General features: G+C 39.7%; 1 protein-coding gene and 1 pseudogene across 5 annotated transcripts in view; both read left to right on the top strand.

Moving 5' to 3' along the window:
- The window catches only part of FGGY (FGGY carbohydrate kinase domain containing), a 512,879-nt gene that overhangs the window by 93,507 nt on the left and 403,612 nt on the right, over positions 1–15,760 (top strand). The gene's annotated exons all lie outside the window — the stretch shown is intronic.
- LOC118845899 lies at positions 119–6,411 on the top strand (annotated as a pseudogene).

The following is a 15,760-nucleotide window of genomic DNA, read 5'->3' as shown; positions in this document are numbered from 1 at the left end:
ACTGAAAAAGGAACAAAGGGGAAAGGACATGTATGTACAAAATAGAACTTCTAGAAGTAGCAGTTCTTTCTGTGGTGGCAGAGAATTGGATATTGAAGGGATGGCCACTAATTCGGGAATGGCTGAATACATTGTGGTATGCGAATGTGATGGCAAACTTTTGCTACAAGACATGATGATAAAAATGGTTTCAGAAAAACATGGGAAGACTTATAGGAGCTGACACGGAATAAAGTGAACAGAACCAGATCCTTGTATACAGGAGCAACAATATTGTCATGATGATCACCTGTGAAAGACTTAGCTACTCTGATCAATGCAATGACACATCACAATTCCAAAAGACTCATGAAGGAAAATGGTATCCATGTCCAGGGAGAGAACTGAGGAACACCAAGTGTAGATTAGAGCATACTTTTTCCCCTTTATTTTTCTTGCTCTTTTTGCAGCATGACTAATATGAAATTTTTTTGCATGACTTTGCATGTATAGTGGTTATATTGCTTGTCTTCTCAATGGGTGGGGAAGGCAGCAAAATTGTAGCTCAAAATTTAAAAAAAGATTGTGAGGATTAAGTAAAATAATTTTAGTTTTTGATCCTCTATTCAAAATAAGGTATGAAAGAATTATATATATCCTCAAGGATGTGCTTATCAATGTAATGCTGCCTATTTTGCAAAGATTGCATATAAGACTCCCTAATAAATGATGAGATCATACAGGTGCTCATCTTTGTGGATGACATTGTATAGTTTGTACTACTTAAAAGATGTCAGGCCAACAATATGAGCAAGACAAACCAAGCGGATGAATAATGGGTATTATCAAGAAAGAAACTTGTAATGTCATATTTCATTGGTCTGGTCTATCAATGTGCACACAGGTAGGTACATACACACTATACACACATACATATATGCCTATATATGCACATATTTATACTTGCATGCATGTATATACATATATGTGTGTATGACAAATATTCCGTGTATTCAATGATATGCATCCTGAATTGAACCAGATGGAGTCTGGAAACTTGTTGCTGTTTCATGTTTTAGAGTTTACAAGAAAGCTTTCTTCCTTTTGCAAGATAGATATTAACAGATTGATTATCTTCATTTTAAACCTGAGGAAACTGAGGTTCAAAAGTTAAAACAGGAAGTGTCAGAAATTAGGCTGAAATTGGTTGGTTGGCCAGTTCTCTGGGGAATGGTAAGAGGAAGAAGATGGCCAGAAAACCATGGAATGAAGATGTTAATTACTGAAACGTATAAGACTCTGGATTAGGCATTAGCGAACCTTGGTTTGAATTGTCATTATTATATTCACTAGCCCTGCAACCTTGTGCAAGTTATTTAATTCTTGTAGCCCTCAGTTTCCCCATCTGTAAACTGAAGTTGTTACATCAGACCACCTTGAAGGACCCTCTCAGTACAAACTCTATGACATCATGAAATCCAGAGGTAGTGGCAATGGGAAAAATCACTGGGAAGAGGCAACAGATTTGTCCTGCTCTTCAGCCGAGAAATTAGAATTAGATCATTAGGTGGAGAACACAAGCAAGCTTTGATACAGAGAGAAAGAAAATAAACCATCTCACAAGTGTCATTATCCTGAAGTGAAGTAAGCTTTCTCAGAGGGAAGTGGTTTCTCTCACATTTAAGAACTTCAGTTAGACTAGATAACCTCTTATGATGGAGAACACGTATCTCCCAAAATTGAACCTGACAACCAGTGCATTTCTTGGGTTATTTTCAACTGAGAAAGAAAGAAAGAGGAAAAAGACCTTCTGGAATCTACCACCAGCGATGAAAAAGCAACCACAGAGATTTGGCTGTTTAAAGGGAAAATTATGTTGATTAAAGTGACCACCACAGGCAATGCTTGAAGTCACGGACTTTCAACATCAAATACGCTTTCCTATGGGCATTCTAAGTATGACCTTTGGATTAAAGGTTTCTCACATATTACACATTTTACCAGTTTTCCCAAGTGTTGATTTCTTCCCCATAAATATCCAGTTTCAACATTAAGAGTCTCCAAAACTTGTCTTCAATGTTAAATTTCTCCAGTAAAACTTTTCTAAAGAACTTGGAGATCTTCTCTCCAAGGTATAGCCTTGGTTAGTCTTGGCAGATTTCTCCCTTGTGTACTTTCTGATGTCTACAAAAATACCCATAAAAACATGAGTGCCAGCTAGTTCTGCCTCATTCAAACCACCCCCTCCCCCAACACACACGCACATGGTTTTTCTCCTGAATGGACTCTTATGGCTGTTCAGGGCTGTCACATTAACTTCATTGATAGTCTTTTCCCTTGGTATGGATCCTCTGATGACTGAGAGGAGCTTTCCTTCTTTCTTACATTGATTATATTTCTGGGCTTCCTGTCCCGTGGAGGATTTTATAGTACACATTAAAAACTTGTTTGGCCTCTAAAGTCTTTATTACAATTATCCCTTCTGTAGGCTTTCTCTCCTATATTCATGCTTTGAATCTTAGAAAGCTTTGATTGGCTCATGAATTCTCAACTACACTGATTACCTTTATAGGTTTTCTCCCTTGAAGTAACACTCAGATACTCAGACAAACAGAATAATATCTGAAAATTTTCCACATTGATTATGTATGTGTGTATATATGTGTGTATGTATGTATATATATACTTACATACCTATACTTACATACATATACACATCTATTGTTTCCTTCCTCTGTGCTCCCTTTGATGCCTGTGGAAATTGCAACGAAATGCATTTTCTCTTCCTTGCTGATTATTATTGTTACATTCCCCCCAACCCATATGGATCCTATGATGAGCAATAAGTTGACCTCTGTTGAAATTAATAAGGTCTCTCTCCTGCCTGGATCCTATTATGCATAATAAGCTGGTGATTCTTAAGAAACCTTTGCCATACTGATATCATTGGTATGGTTTCTCCTTGTTGTAGCCTTTGATGTCAAGACAAACTTGATGGAAATTTATATTCTTTTCCACGTGTTCATATATATAGACTTTGTCCACTCTGTGTACTATCTTATGGCAAAGTAAATTTGATGAATCAATACGTTCTTGTCTACACTGTTCACTTTTATAATATTTCTTCCCTATTTGCAACTTTTTTGTGGCAAGTGAAAATGGATTGATCATTGAATTCTTTTCCACAGTCATCGTGTTTAAAAGGTTTCTCTGATTATGAATCATATAATGACTTGTTAGTTTATCTTTAAAAAAATTCCACACACATATTGCATAGATGAAGTCTTTCTCCTAAATGCCTTGTAATATGGTTGCTGAGATAACCTTTCTTGAAAGAGCTTTTGCCACATTTATTACATCTATAGAGTTGATTTCTTCCATGTTCCCTTTCATAAAAGGACAAACTTGAGGAAGATGCATATTCTTTTTCACGTTTTTGCCATTTATGACGTCTTTCCCCTTCGTGTGCCTCTTGATGGCTATGTAAATTTGATGGATCACTCTACCACACCAACCAAATTTCTCCCCATATGTGTATTCCAGGATATTCCCAAAGTTGACCTCTCAACTGATCAGAGACATGGGGTTTCCTCCACGTGTGGGTTCTTTGATGAACCATTTGTTTGGATTTGAGAAACAGAAATTTGGCACACTCCTTACAATCATGAGTTCATTGCTGTCTATGAGTTCTCAGATGAGCAATGATTTTTTTCTTCTGAATGAAATCTTGTCCACAATGATAACACTTGTAGTATTTCTTTCCTGTGTCACTCCCCAAGACTCATGCCGTAGTCAAAGATGTTTCCTTTACAGTGTCCCAAGCAGGATGCATTTCTAAATCTGGCCAAGGTCCATACTAGTGGTGTTCTAGATTATTGGGAACTTGGCCTAGACAAGTCACCCTGTGGTTTTCATTTCTGGCAATGTAAGAGGTTCTTCCTCCATGGATGTGCTCTGGCTCAGGTCCTATTGATCGTGTGACTAGGATCTTCCCCCTAAACCCTTTTGCTCTGCAGATAGCTAAAGCTTCACTATGCCCCAGGCTTTCCACTGTTGGATGAACTAACTCATACAATCCTTCATCAAGATTGACCAGGTAGGTCTCACTCCAGGCCCCTGAAACAATACAGAGAGAATTTGGTGATGAAGAGTCAAATGTCCTTTTTAGACATTTCATCCTACCCCATTTACAGACCAGGTGGATGGGGATTTAGTAAATCAATCCCCAGTTAGGCAAAAAATGTTGTTTGTATTGGGTGATGTGTTCTGGAGTTTAGAATGGAAGAAGAGTGACAAGCGACTCTTTTGTTGCAAAGAAATTATCATGGGTTTAGTGCAATGACTAGCACAAAGAATATATTGAATATTTTTACATGTAACCATTACTGAAGTTATTGAACCTCTGTGCGTGTGATTTTATTAGAAAGTGGATATTCTTAGTGTGAAAATTCACCCCGGTGTTGGAGATCTGCAACTCCTATGTAATATACAAACTGAAAGAATTACTTAGAGCTCCTGCTGAAGGTCAGTAAGTCACTTGGTGTTACAGATGGGACTCTGGTTAGTCCCTCTCTCCGTACACACACACACACACACACACACACACACACACACACACACACACATATATACAAACATGTATATAAATACAATACATACACACATATATATATATAAACATATACACATATATACATACATATATACCTACAATACATACACATACATACACACATGTATGTATACACATACACACACACACACACACACACATATATACTTCTAATGACCTTTGTAGATATTTTGGGAACTACGCTGTCAGAGCTGCGACTAAGCCCTCAGAAATCTACTCATTCACTTTGCTCCCTTCTCCTCCCTTGATGACTTCATGGGTGCACAGGTGGGCACTATGAACCTAGGAGTAAGCTAAAAGATTCAGTCATGACCAAAATGTTACAGTGACTGTGAAATTTCAAGCCCCTGGTAATTTACTCTGTTATTTTCCTTTACCTAACTTGCCCATCAAATTCTTTTGCTCCCAGTTCCACCCAACCCCTTTCTACTTCTCGGTTTAGGTACAGAAATCAAAACTTACTGCTATTACAAGTGGAAAGGGGGCAGGGGGAAATTAGATTTAATTGCTCTGTGCATCAACTCATCATCCCTGGTACTACCTAGTTCAAAGCTTGTTTTTCTGAATCCCACACCCCACTGGAATATAAACTCCTTAGTACAGGGACTCTCTGTTTTTGTATGCTCATCCCTGAGCACAGTATCTAGCCTAGAGTAAAACCTTAATAAGAACTTTTCCCTTCACCTCTTGTAGCTACAATTTCTGCACTGGAGGAAATTTCTGGCATGGAACCCCTTTGACTGAGGGAGATTTTTAAGCCCATTTTAAACCCATTGGGATCTTACCTTGAGATCCCAACTTGGTCCACCACCCCACTAATCTACATTGCCCCTGAAATTAAAAAAAAGAGAGAGATCGATGTTTGTCTAAGAGATGGCTATTATCATTTTAAATTCAATGATTAATTAAGAAAGCATCTCAAAAAACCAAATCTGTCCATTACATCCATGAAGAGCCAAAGACTGATCTTATCTTGAGCTGGTATCCTTTTATGTCCTCTGTCTTTTTCAGACAAATTTAATTTCCTGCTAGAAAGACATTGGAGTGGCAGACCAGCACTCCCAGGCCACCCTGCCCCATGCCCCAAGCCCCATAGTCCCCCTTGTCGGTCTCAACTCCCTGGAAGTGGTGAAGAGGCGAATGCAGGTGCTTCAGCAGCTGGTGGATGAGGCAGAGGACAGAGCCCAGAACCTGCAGTGGGAGAAAGCTGAAGGAGATGTGGCAGCTCTGAGTGGACAGATCCAGCTAGTTGAGGGAAAGTTGGATTGGTCCCAAGAACGTCTGTCCACAGCCCTGTAGAAACTAGAGGAGGTAGAAAAGGCAGCTGATGAGAGTGAGAGGAATAAAGGTGATTGAGAATCAGGCAACGAAGGATGAAGAAAAAATGGAAATTCAGGAGATTCAGTCGAAGGAAGCCAAGCATATCACAGAGGAGACTGATGGCAAATATGAAGAGGGAGCCCCTAAATTGGTCATCCTTGAGAGTGATGTAGAGTGAGCAAGTGGAGGAGTGTGCTGAGGTGTCAGAGCTTAAATGTGGTGATCTGGAAGAGGAGCTGAAGAATGTCACCAACAACCTGAAATCCTTGGAGACTACATCTGAGAAGTATTCTGAAAAAGAGAAGTAGGAAGAAGAAATCACTCTTCTTTCTGAGATCCAGGCTGAGTTTGCAGAAAGAACTGTTGCAAAGCTGAAAATGACCACTGATGATCTGGAAGAAAAACTCGCCCAGGCCAAAGAAGAAAATGTGGGCTTACATCAGACACTGGATCAGATATTAAAGAACTTAACTGTATAGGAATCAAAAAAAAGAATTTTGTTTGCCCCAAACTCAGCAACTCCCTTGTGTCCCTTTCCCTTGTAAGAAATTTCTTCTATTTTTGCATCTTTTCTTTACTGGAAATGTCAATCACCTTATGACTACCTGCCCAATATTTGTTATCAGAGAGACTCTGGGCACCAGTTAAATCTTGTTCCTCATTCAAACAGTGCACTGAAGTTTCTACTTGCCTTTCTTTTATCCTTAAATTGCATTTTTTTTCTCTTAGGCAGGTGAAGTATTTAACATAGGCCAAAATCTCTAAGATTGAGGGCATTCTGTTATACTCTAGGCAAAAGCAGAGAACCCAACTGAGCTACTGGATCATGCCTGGGTTGATGTAAGAACACAAGCATTCCATGTCACCGTGAGCCTTTTTACAGAAGGGCAGGAACCATCTCATAAAATGGGTGGGGACTTGCCAGCCATAGTGAAAAGGTTGTTTTGGGAAGTCATAAACCACAAAGAATGGCCTAATTATTGTGGTCCTTCCTCCCACTCCATACTGCAAGGAAAACATCCTCTACGCAGTCACTGAGAAAAAACTTTTAAAAGATAATCAACAACATCTAGATGTTTTTTTCTGGATGAATACTTGAAGTTCTGTTTTTGTATTGGTCCAAATATAGATGGCTTGTATAAAAAAGCCCAAATGTGGCCTACAATTGATGTTACTTTCACTGCATCCCTAGGCTTTTTTCCTTTAAAAGAAATCTCATTTTAGGATTTCAGGTGAGATCAGCCTATATTTGGACCAATATTGTACTTTACAGACTTCTCTCATTTAGGAGTTGACTGCTGCAAAGCAAATGAAAGTTTCTTTCCAAATAAAGAATAATATTTGTTCTGTTTCCTGATTCTGTATGGTTGAGCATCAGTAACAAAGTCAGTCAGCAATTCAATGGAAATTAATATAGCAGCCTGTCTCCCCAGTAGTCATAGCATGGTGGTGCTTTTCATCACTGATTCCAGTCCTTTTCCATGCCACTCTCTGTATCCACAGAGTTGTTGGCTAGAAATACAAGACTAAAGGTGTCTCACTGTCACTAAAGGAGAAATAAAATTTGAATTGTCTGGATTTTATTTTAGAGTGCCATAGGATGGCAAATGGAAGATTCTGTTTCTTCTGTTTCAGACGGATTTTAATCTCTATTTTAGGGAGCAACTTAATAAAGTCCCAAAACCTCCTGATTTAACTGGATTCAGAGAATCAAATAGACAGTGTCTATTGGTCATTGCTAAACAGTTGCCTTGTGTATAGCTCAGTGCTAAAATTTTCCTTGTTCCACAGCCAGGTGGAACAGTTATAAAGACTCAAGTTTACAGTTTGAGTAAAAATTACCCTGCTTCTAGCATATAACGTATAATAAATATATGTAATCTATATAATAAATATATAATAAAAGTATCACACCACCCAGAAACATACTAGGAAGTGTGAAGCTGAATGAAACCAATGATTTTTATTTAGATCTTCACAAAATGTATCACATGTAATAGTATCACTATTTTTCTAGCTTTCAGTTAAATAGTTTTTTACATAAACTAAAAAAAGATATATTGGAGCATCCCTCAACTTTTCCTCTGGACCCTGTCGGTCCCTAACTTCTTTAGGTGAGGGTTATTAGGCAGTTAGACAGTTCAAACAGTAACAGACTAGAGGAAGGCTCTTAGCTTGGGGTCTGGGAACCTGTTTAATGTTCTGACAACTGTGTTTCCATCAAATTGCTTTCCTTTGTAGTCCTGTGCATTTTATTTTATGCATTTAAAAACATTATTTTTAAAAAGGGTCCACAACAGAATAAGTTTATGAATTCCAAAGCTAGGCTTTTTGGCTTGGTTCTTGAATCTTGCTGTACAACTGGAGCGGCTAGACAACTTAATCAGAACTTGAGAGACTAAAAGGTACATGTGACTTATAGGCCAGATCAGGATAGATTTTTCTGGATGAGGAGGGGAAGTCCAGTCACAAAGTTGTACCTTAGGATCCAGGGCCTGGACACCACAGCCAAGAAGACAAGATCATTTGTCTGGTTTTGGGAAATGGCCAAAAACAGACTTAGGTGAGACACACCATGGAGTGACCAGCTTTTCCTCATTCCTGCCCAGCCAGTGGTCCAGGAGCTCAGTGCCTGTTAGGACCTCATAGAAGGAGCTGGGGCTTTAGGATAGGTGACCAGCATATTCATGCACCTAGCGCAGAGCCCCAAAGGGGAGGCCGGTTTAGTCCTTCACATGGACCCTCTCCTGACACATTGTACCCCACAAGTTCAGTAACTGCAAGACAGACTGCAGACTGATTCTGAACTGATCCTAGTCTGCCACCCTTGAAGCAAAGGGGTGGGGTCTGTGAGAGAAGGTAAGAATGAGGTCAGACCCTGGATAACTTAGCCGGGGTAAACTTATGTCCTCAAAGGCAGCCAGCCTCACACTCATCTCTTAGAAAAGTGCTCAAAGAGCCAGCTCTAATAAACGGAAAATCCTGCTGATTTCTCCCAAAGTCAGGTGCTCACACTCAGACTCTCTTGGAACGTCTCTTCTCAACACCTGCCCCCAGAAGGTGACCTCTAAATAGGCTGAGACAGGAACCATGGAATTCTGAGAAGGATCTGAATGGAGATTTCTGGGCATGCTAAGGAAATCAAGGCCATGTGCTAATTCACATATATTTTCAATCCATGTATTTAGCGGCATCCAGATAGTAGATAGAGAGCAGACCCTGGTATCAGGAGACATGGCGTCAAATCTTGTCTCTGACCATGTAAGAGTCAGCTCTCTGCCTCAGGCAGCTCTCTGGGATGGGACGTTAAAGGAGAGCTGGAGATCAGCACTCAGAGAACAAGCACTCGTTAAATTCCTGCTATTGGTCTGGCTCTTCTGGAAAAGGGCTTGAAATGAGTATTTAAGCAGCCCCCGTCCTCAAGAATCTCACATTCTATGAGATGGGGTAACATGAAGCTATGTCAGCACACACAAACTACCTCACCCAAGAAGTTCCAGACAAAAAGTGAAAAGACATAAACAATGAGTCAGCAGAGGCATGATATGCAGGCTTATGTTGTTGCATTTATAATAATTTGGGGATAATAACAAATCATTCAGTAATGACTGATTCTCTAATAATCACCAGTATAGAAGATTCCTTATGACAGAAATTAAAAACAAGCTCCACACTGTGATTGCAAACATCTTCAAGAGTATAAGGTGTCAGAGTCAGCAATACACAGCTGGTTCCAACACATTCTGCGGGGTTTAATATATTGCTATCTCAATATCAGTCAATAGTGCACTGAGGTCATAAGTCACTTAACCCTAATTGCCCTGCCTTCCCCCCTGCAAAAAAAATAGTGCACTGAAGAATCCAAAAACTAAAGTGACATCTAAGATGATATTATGGTTCATTGAGTGAGTTTTGAGGTGGTCAGGTCATAGCTGTGGCGCTTTATGCATTTATTGGTACTACAGTTTAAAGCTGGGGACCTTCCAGAAGAGACCCATGGGGTACAGTGATGCCAGTTGACCATACTATACAATGATGGATGGAAGGGATTCAGGATGTTGAAAGTGAAGAGGAAAAGTCTTGGGGGAAGGCACAGTAAGTGTGTCCAAGCGTGGCTGATTTCCATAGTTGAGATCTGAAGGAAACATCAAGTTCATTGATTCCAAACTCAGTATTTAAGAGATGAGGGAACTGTAGCCCAGAGAAGTTAATTGTCTTACCCATAGTTTCAGTGGGATACAGAGAAGAGTGAGGATTTAACTAATTGCCTCTTAATCTAAAACCTTTGCCCTGTCCACTCCACTAAGATGCCTCCTTTGAAAAACTAAGATGTGGAAGAGGGTTTTGAATTGCTCTACTTTGTTCTCTTCAGTTCATAGTATTTAAAAATAAATCTCATCTGAAAATTAATGGTCCATACACAATGTATAGAACAGCGCTTAATTCTCTAAAAAAGAATTATATACTTCTATCTACTTTAGGATGGCTTTGAGAACAGATCTGTCTACAAGCCACAAGGACTGTCTTCAAGGATTGGAAAGGGCATAACATGGAAAAGGAATGAGATTTTTTCCAAGTGTATCTTGAAGATAAACTAGGACCAAGGGGCCGAAGACATAGATAGGCATATTTAGCTTATGATATGTGGCAAACTGACACGTACTGGACGTCTCCCCTGCGTGGATACTCTATTAATTGCCAACAGTAATTTTAATCACACTGATCACATTTATATCATCTTTCCTGTGTGTGAGTTTGATGACAACCAGAGACGGGTGATGCTTCTGAATTATTCTTTGTCCACTGATGATATTTGCTTGGTTATTTCCCATAATCTTACCCAGCACTTGTCTCCCTGTCAAACATGCTTCCATTGTAGCGACTTGAGGGAGCTACATTTCCAATTCTTGCCAAGGCGTACTCCTCGTCTTCTAAGCTATTGGGAAACTTCACTGCACACTTTTCACTAGTGGAAATGTAAAAGTTCCCGATTCCCTAGCCTTGCCCCCGAGACAGACTCGTTAATCAGGGTGCCTGCAGTCTTCCTCCTGAAATTGGGTTTCCCAGCCAGTTCTGCCTTCATTACTCCTCAGCCTTTCTAGCAGAGCATTGTTAGCCATTCTGAATACCAAGATCATTCTTCAAGGTTCACTAAGCAGCTTTCACTTCAGTTCTCTGAAACAATAAAGAAGGAATTCACTGATGGACAATAATTAAAAGTTCTATTCAGGAATTTCAAACTACTCCATTTATTTACCAGGAGGATGAGGGTTTCATAAATAATTCCCCAACGAGGCAAAGAATCTTCTGGTGTGTACTAGGTGATATGTTCTGGAGTTTAGAATGGAAAAAGTAGGGTAGCAGTGGGCTCTTTTAATCCAGAGAGACACCTGTGGTTTCACTGGAATGGGCATACCCCAGGTGTGAGGATTCACCCACTGATGCAGATCTGTGTAATTTACAAAGTGAAAGAATTACCTAGACCACTTGTTGATAGTAAACATGTCCGTAGATGTCAGAGGCAGGGTTTGGACCTTGGTCCTCCTGACCCCAACCCTAAACCTTTCTCCATAAAATACCTTACAACTTCAAAGGACTACTCTTGTGAACATTATGGGAACTTTATTATTACATCTCCAACTGTCATCAGACACATCAAGTTCCTCACCTTCCCTTCCCTTTCTCATCCTCCTTTGATGGATTAGAGGTAACCCAGGTGGAGATGATGGAAATAAGGGGTATTCTAAAAGATTAAATTTGATTCTTCATAAAGTATGATTTTACGTACATATATACATATTTGTTTCTAATGGCAGCCATCTTGGGGGAGGGGAAGAAAAATTGAAAAAACTTTATCATATATATAAAAACTTCATTATATATTTAAAAGGAATAGCAAGTTGTATGTAATAGATTTGTAGTTTCATATACAGTCATCTTTTTTTCTGTTCTATTATGTTATGGAAATACTTGTTTTATTTCTTCAGTTAAGAATAATTTTTTTTAAAAAAAGACTAAATGATGACTAAAATGTTAGTGATTGGAGAACTCAAAAGCCACTGATCATTTAGCTTACGTTCCTTTGTCACCTCTTGATTTTCCAGTTCTGACACCTTCATCTATCTCTTCTACAATCCAGTTCTTTCTATGGGCACAGGAACCATTGTTGCTGGGAAGGGGTGAGTGATTTAATTGCCCTGTGGATCAATCCATCCTCTCTGGCACTTCCTCATCCAAGTCTTTCTTCCCTGGACCCAAGACCCCCATAGAATAAAAGCTCCTGAAAGATAGTACCAGTTTTTTTCCACCATTTATATTTGTATACCCATCCCTTCTATGAGAGGCAGCTAGATGGCACAATGGATAGAGCACCAGGTCTGGAGTTCAAATCTGCCCTCAGACACTTACTAGCTAAATGACCCTGGGCAAGTCACTTAATCCTGTTTGCTTTAGTTTTCCCATCTGTAAAATGAGCCAGCAGGGCATACCATTCCTATAAATTTGCCAAGAAAACCCCAAAGTATCAGACACAATTGAAACAACTCAACAACAACCACAACAACCCTACCTTGGAGCCAGGAAGAGTAAAGTTCTTATTTCTTCATTCTTTCACTGCTGGTAGCTATAATTTTGTCATTGAGAATTCCTGGCATGAAACCCTTTTCATGGGAGGGAGACTATTAACTTCTGTGTCATTTATCATTACCTGGAGACCTCAAGGCTGTCCCTCTCTCCACTGTCCTTCATTGACTCTGCAATCTAAAAAAATACAGATGGGTGTTTGTCTGAGACATGACCATTGTCAGTTTAGGTCAAATGGCTTACTCAAAAAGCACCCTGAGAAAAAGAATACAGCCATGATAAGCCCAAGATCAACCCTTTTCTTGAACTGGTATCTCTGAAATTCTTCATGTATTCTTTGCCTAAACACAAATATCCAATCTCTGAGTCAAGATTCTCTTGGATCTTAGGATTTCTCTATCATCAAGTGTCTGATGAACCCTAAGGCCTTTTTTCAACTGATGGTATTTTTGCCCCAATGTTGAGAGTGTTATAGTTTCTCCCTTGTGTATTTTCTGATATCTATAAAAATTTGAGTGCATGCTGAATCCTCTCCTATACTCATCATGTATACTAGACTTTTCCCCCTGAATGGACTCATGAATACTCAGGGTTATTCTTGGAATGAAGCTTTTGGTGTACTAACTGCATGAGCTTTCTGGCTGAATCCTTTTACCTCCCTGATCACATTTTTAGGGTTTCTACTCTGGTTAGATTTTTGAGGCATATAAAAACGTGCTTGATATTGGAATTCTTCGTTACACTGAGTACATTTATAGTGTTTCTCTCCTTTGTGGATTTTATGATGGTGAACCAAACTTGACTGATCATTGGATATTCTTCCACTTGGATCACATTTGTAAGGTTTCTCCCTAGTGTGGGATCTCTGATGCCTACAGAAATTTGATTGATCATTGAACTCCCTTTCACACTGATCACATTGGTGGGATCTCTTCCATGTGTAGTCTCTGATGTTCATGGAGTTGACTTTGCTGAACAAACTCTTGGCCATAGTGATCACATATATAGGATTTCCCCCCTTGGTAGATTTCATGATGCATACTATTTGATTTGTTTATTACAAATTTTGCATTTATAAAGTTTTTCTCTCTCTGATGCTTGATAATTGATCCATGAAGGGTCTTCCAACTGATCTCATTTATGAGGTTAAAATCCTTGTGTGTCCTCCTGATGCCTCTGAAAGATGGCCTGAAGTCTAAAATCTTTTCTGTCATTTTTGCATTGATAGGTCTTTCTCCCAGTAAGCACCTTTGATGCTCAAATTTGATTGTTCTCTGAATTCTCTTCCACACTGATCACATGTATAGAGTTTTTCTCTTATGTGGATCCTTTGATATCTATTGAGATGAGATTTCTGAACAAACTTTGGGCCACACTGATTACATTTTGTGTCTTTTCACTGTCTTCCATTTGTCACAGTGATTGTAATTAGGATTTTTCTTTCTCCCATGGTTTTTTTCCACTGAGAATTAAGGTTTTTGTCAGACAAAAATATTTCCAACACATGGCATACCTATTAGCTTTTTTCCCCCAGAGGATTTCTCCACTACTTGACAAATGATTGTGAAACCGAAGTGGTTTTCCTGCCATTGGATCCATAAGATTTCTGTTCTATCAGGCTGCTTGGTTGGTTATTTTGGCTCACTGCCTTAAACTCAGAAACTGGAGAAATCTGTTCCACCCAATCAGATATAAGTTGGTCTTGAGGTTTCTCTGACTTTCTTGTTATAAAGGAAGTTTTTCCTCAAGTGATTTCTGCCTGGCAAACTGGTCTCAGCTTCCTTCCAAGACTTGTTCCCTGTCAAAGGTGCTTCCTTCTCAGTGTCCTGAGTGTGATCTGTATCCAAATTGGCCAAGTTACCCACTTTGGGAGTTCTAGGCTACTGAGAGCTTCTCCTTGAGGAGTCAGTCTGTAATTTCTTCTTCCAGAAATGATAAAGGTCTCATTTCCCCAGCCTTGCTCCTGGGGTAGGTCCTTTTGATAAAATCCCACTTAGAATATTTGTATCATGGATTGTTAATGCTTTACTATTCTTTAACTTTTCCAGCAGAGAACTGTGGACTGTTCTAAGTCTAAACTTGGGTCCTCTGAAACAATAAATAGAGAATTTACTGGGGAGAGGGGTTCTAAAAATAAAAGGGCTTTTTTTTTTTAGAAATTTCACACTCTCTCATTTATTGACCAGGAGACTGAGGATTCTACAAATCACTCCCCAACCAGGGAAGGATCTTCCTGTTCATTCTGGATGATGAAGGAGGGTAGCAGTGTGGTTTTTTTGAGGCAAAAAGTAACATAAGATTAGCACATCGATTAGCACAAAGAGTTTACGAAATGCTTTGACATTTACTCATCATTAAATTTATTCAACCTTTGGATTTCTGATTTCATTGGAATGAGGGCTTCTTGGTGTGAAAATTCCATCCAAGGGTGCTGCTTCAACAATCCAGCTAGCAGCTTCTGTGGGGGTGTAAGATCCACCCACAGCCAGCACCCAGAAAGCTGCCAACAGCACAGGTTCTTTTGATCTGCTTAACTAAGGAAAGTAAGGTGAAGGGGTTGACAAGCTTACTTTAATTCAGCATATAAATATCATTCACTTAGTTCAGGGGAAAAGACCAGCACACTGAACTTCAGAGCAAAGTACCAACAAATTACAAACATCAACAGACAGACCCAATACAATTCATAGTTACCAACATCTAGGTTCAGCCTGGGAGCTCAGAACAAGGGCTGGCCCAGAGTCACACGCACCACCACTGCTGAGGGTAAGAGAGCTCCAAAGAACGGACAGCCAACCCCTGGTTTTTATATCTTTTTCAGCAACAGGGGTGAGTCACACATGCGACTCACCCATGTGACCTAGAATCGTCACAAAGAGGCGGACTTAAACCCACATGGTTTAAAAGCCTCTGCTGTCCCAGACATGTAATCTAGGCCCTCCGTGGAGTTAGCCCCACCTTGGGCCCCCCCTTAGTTGCCAATCCACACCCACTAAGGTTTTACACCTAATAGGGGTTTGGCCCTGGGGCTTAGCACTTAGTAAGGCTCAATGAAATACACTAAATTACTCAAAGGGAACAAAAACCAAACTATTCAAGGGCACTTGGTTGAACTAAGTGCTAAGGAGCCCATTTTGCTTACCAACACAGGTGCAGATCTGTAATACCTGTATAACTTGCAAATGAGAAAAAGAGAATCAGCATCACTTGCCCGTGTAAAAGGGTCATTGAATGTCAGAGAAGCAG

Source organism: Trichosurus vulpecula, chromosome 4, assembly GCF_011100635.1.
Source record: "Trichosurus vulpecula isolate mTriVul1 chromosome 4, mTriVul1.pri, whole genome shotgun sequence".
Classification (NCBI taxonomy): Eukaryota; Metazoa; Chordata; class Mammalia; order Diprotodontia; family Phalangeridae; genus Trichosurus; species Trichosurus vulpecula.
This window is presented reverse-complemented; position numbering and strand designations above follow the sequence as displayed.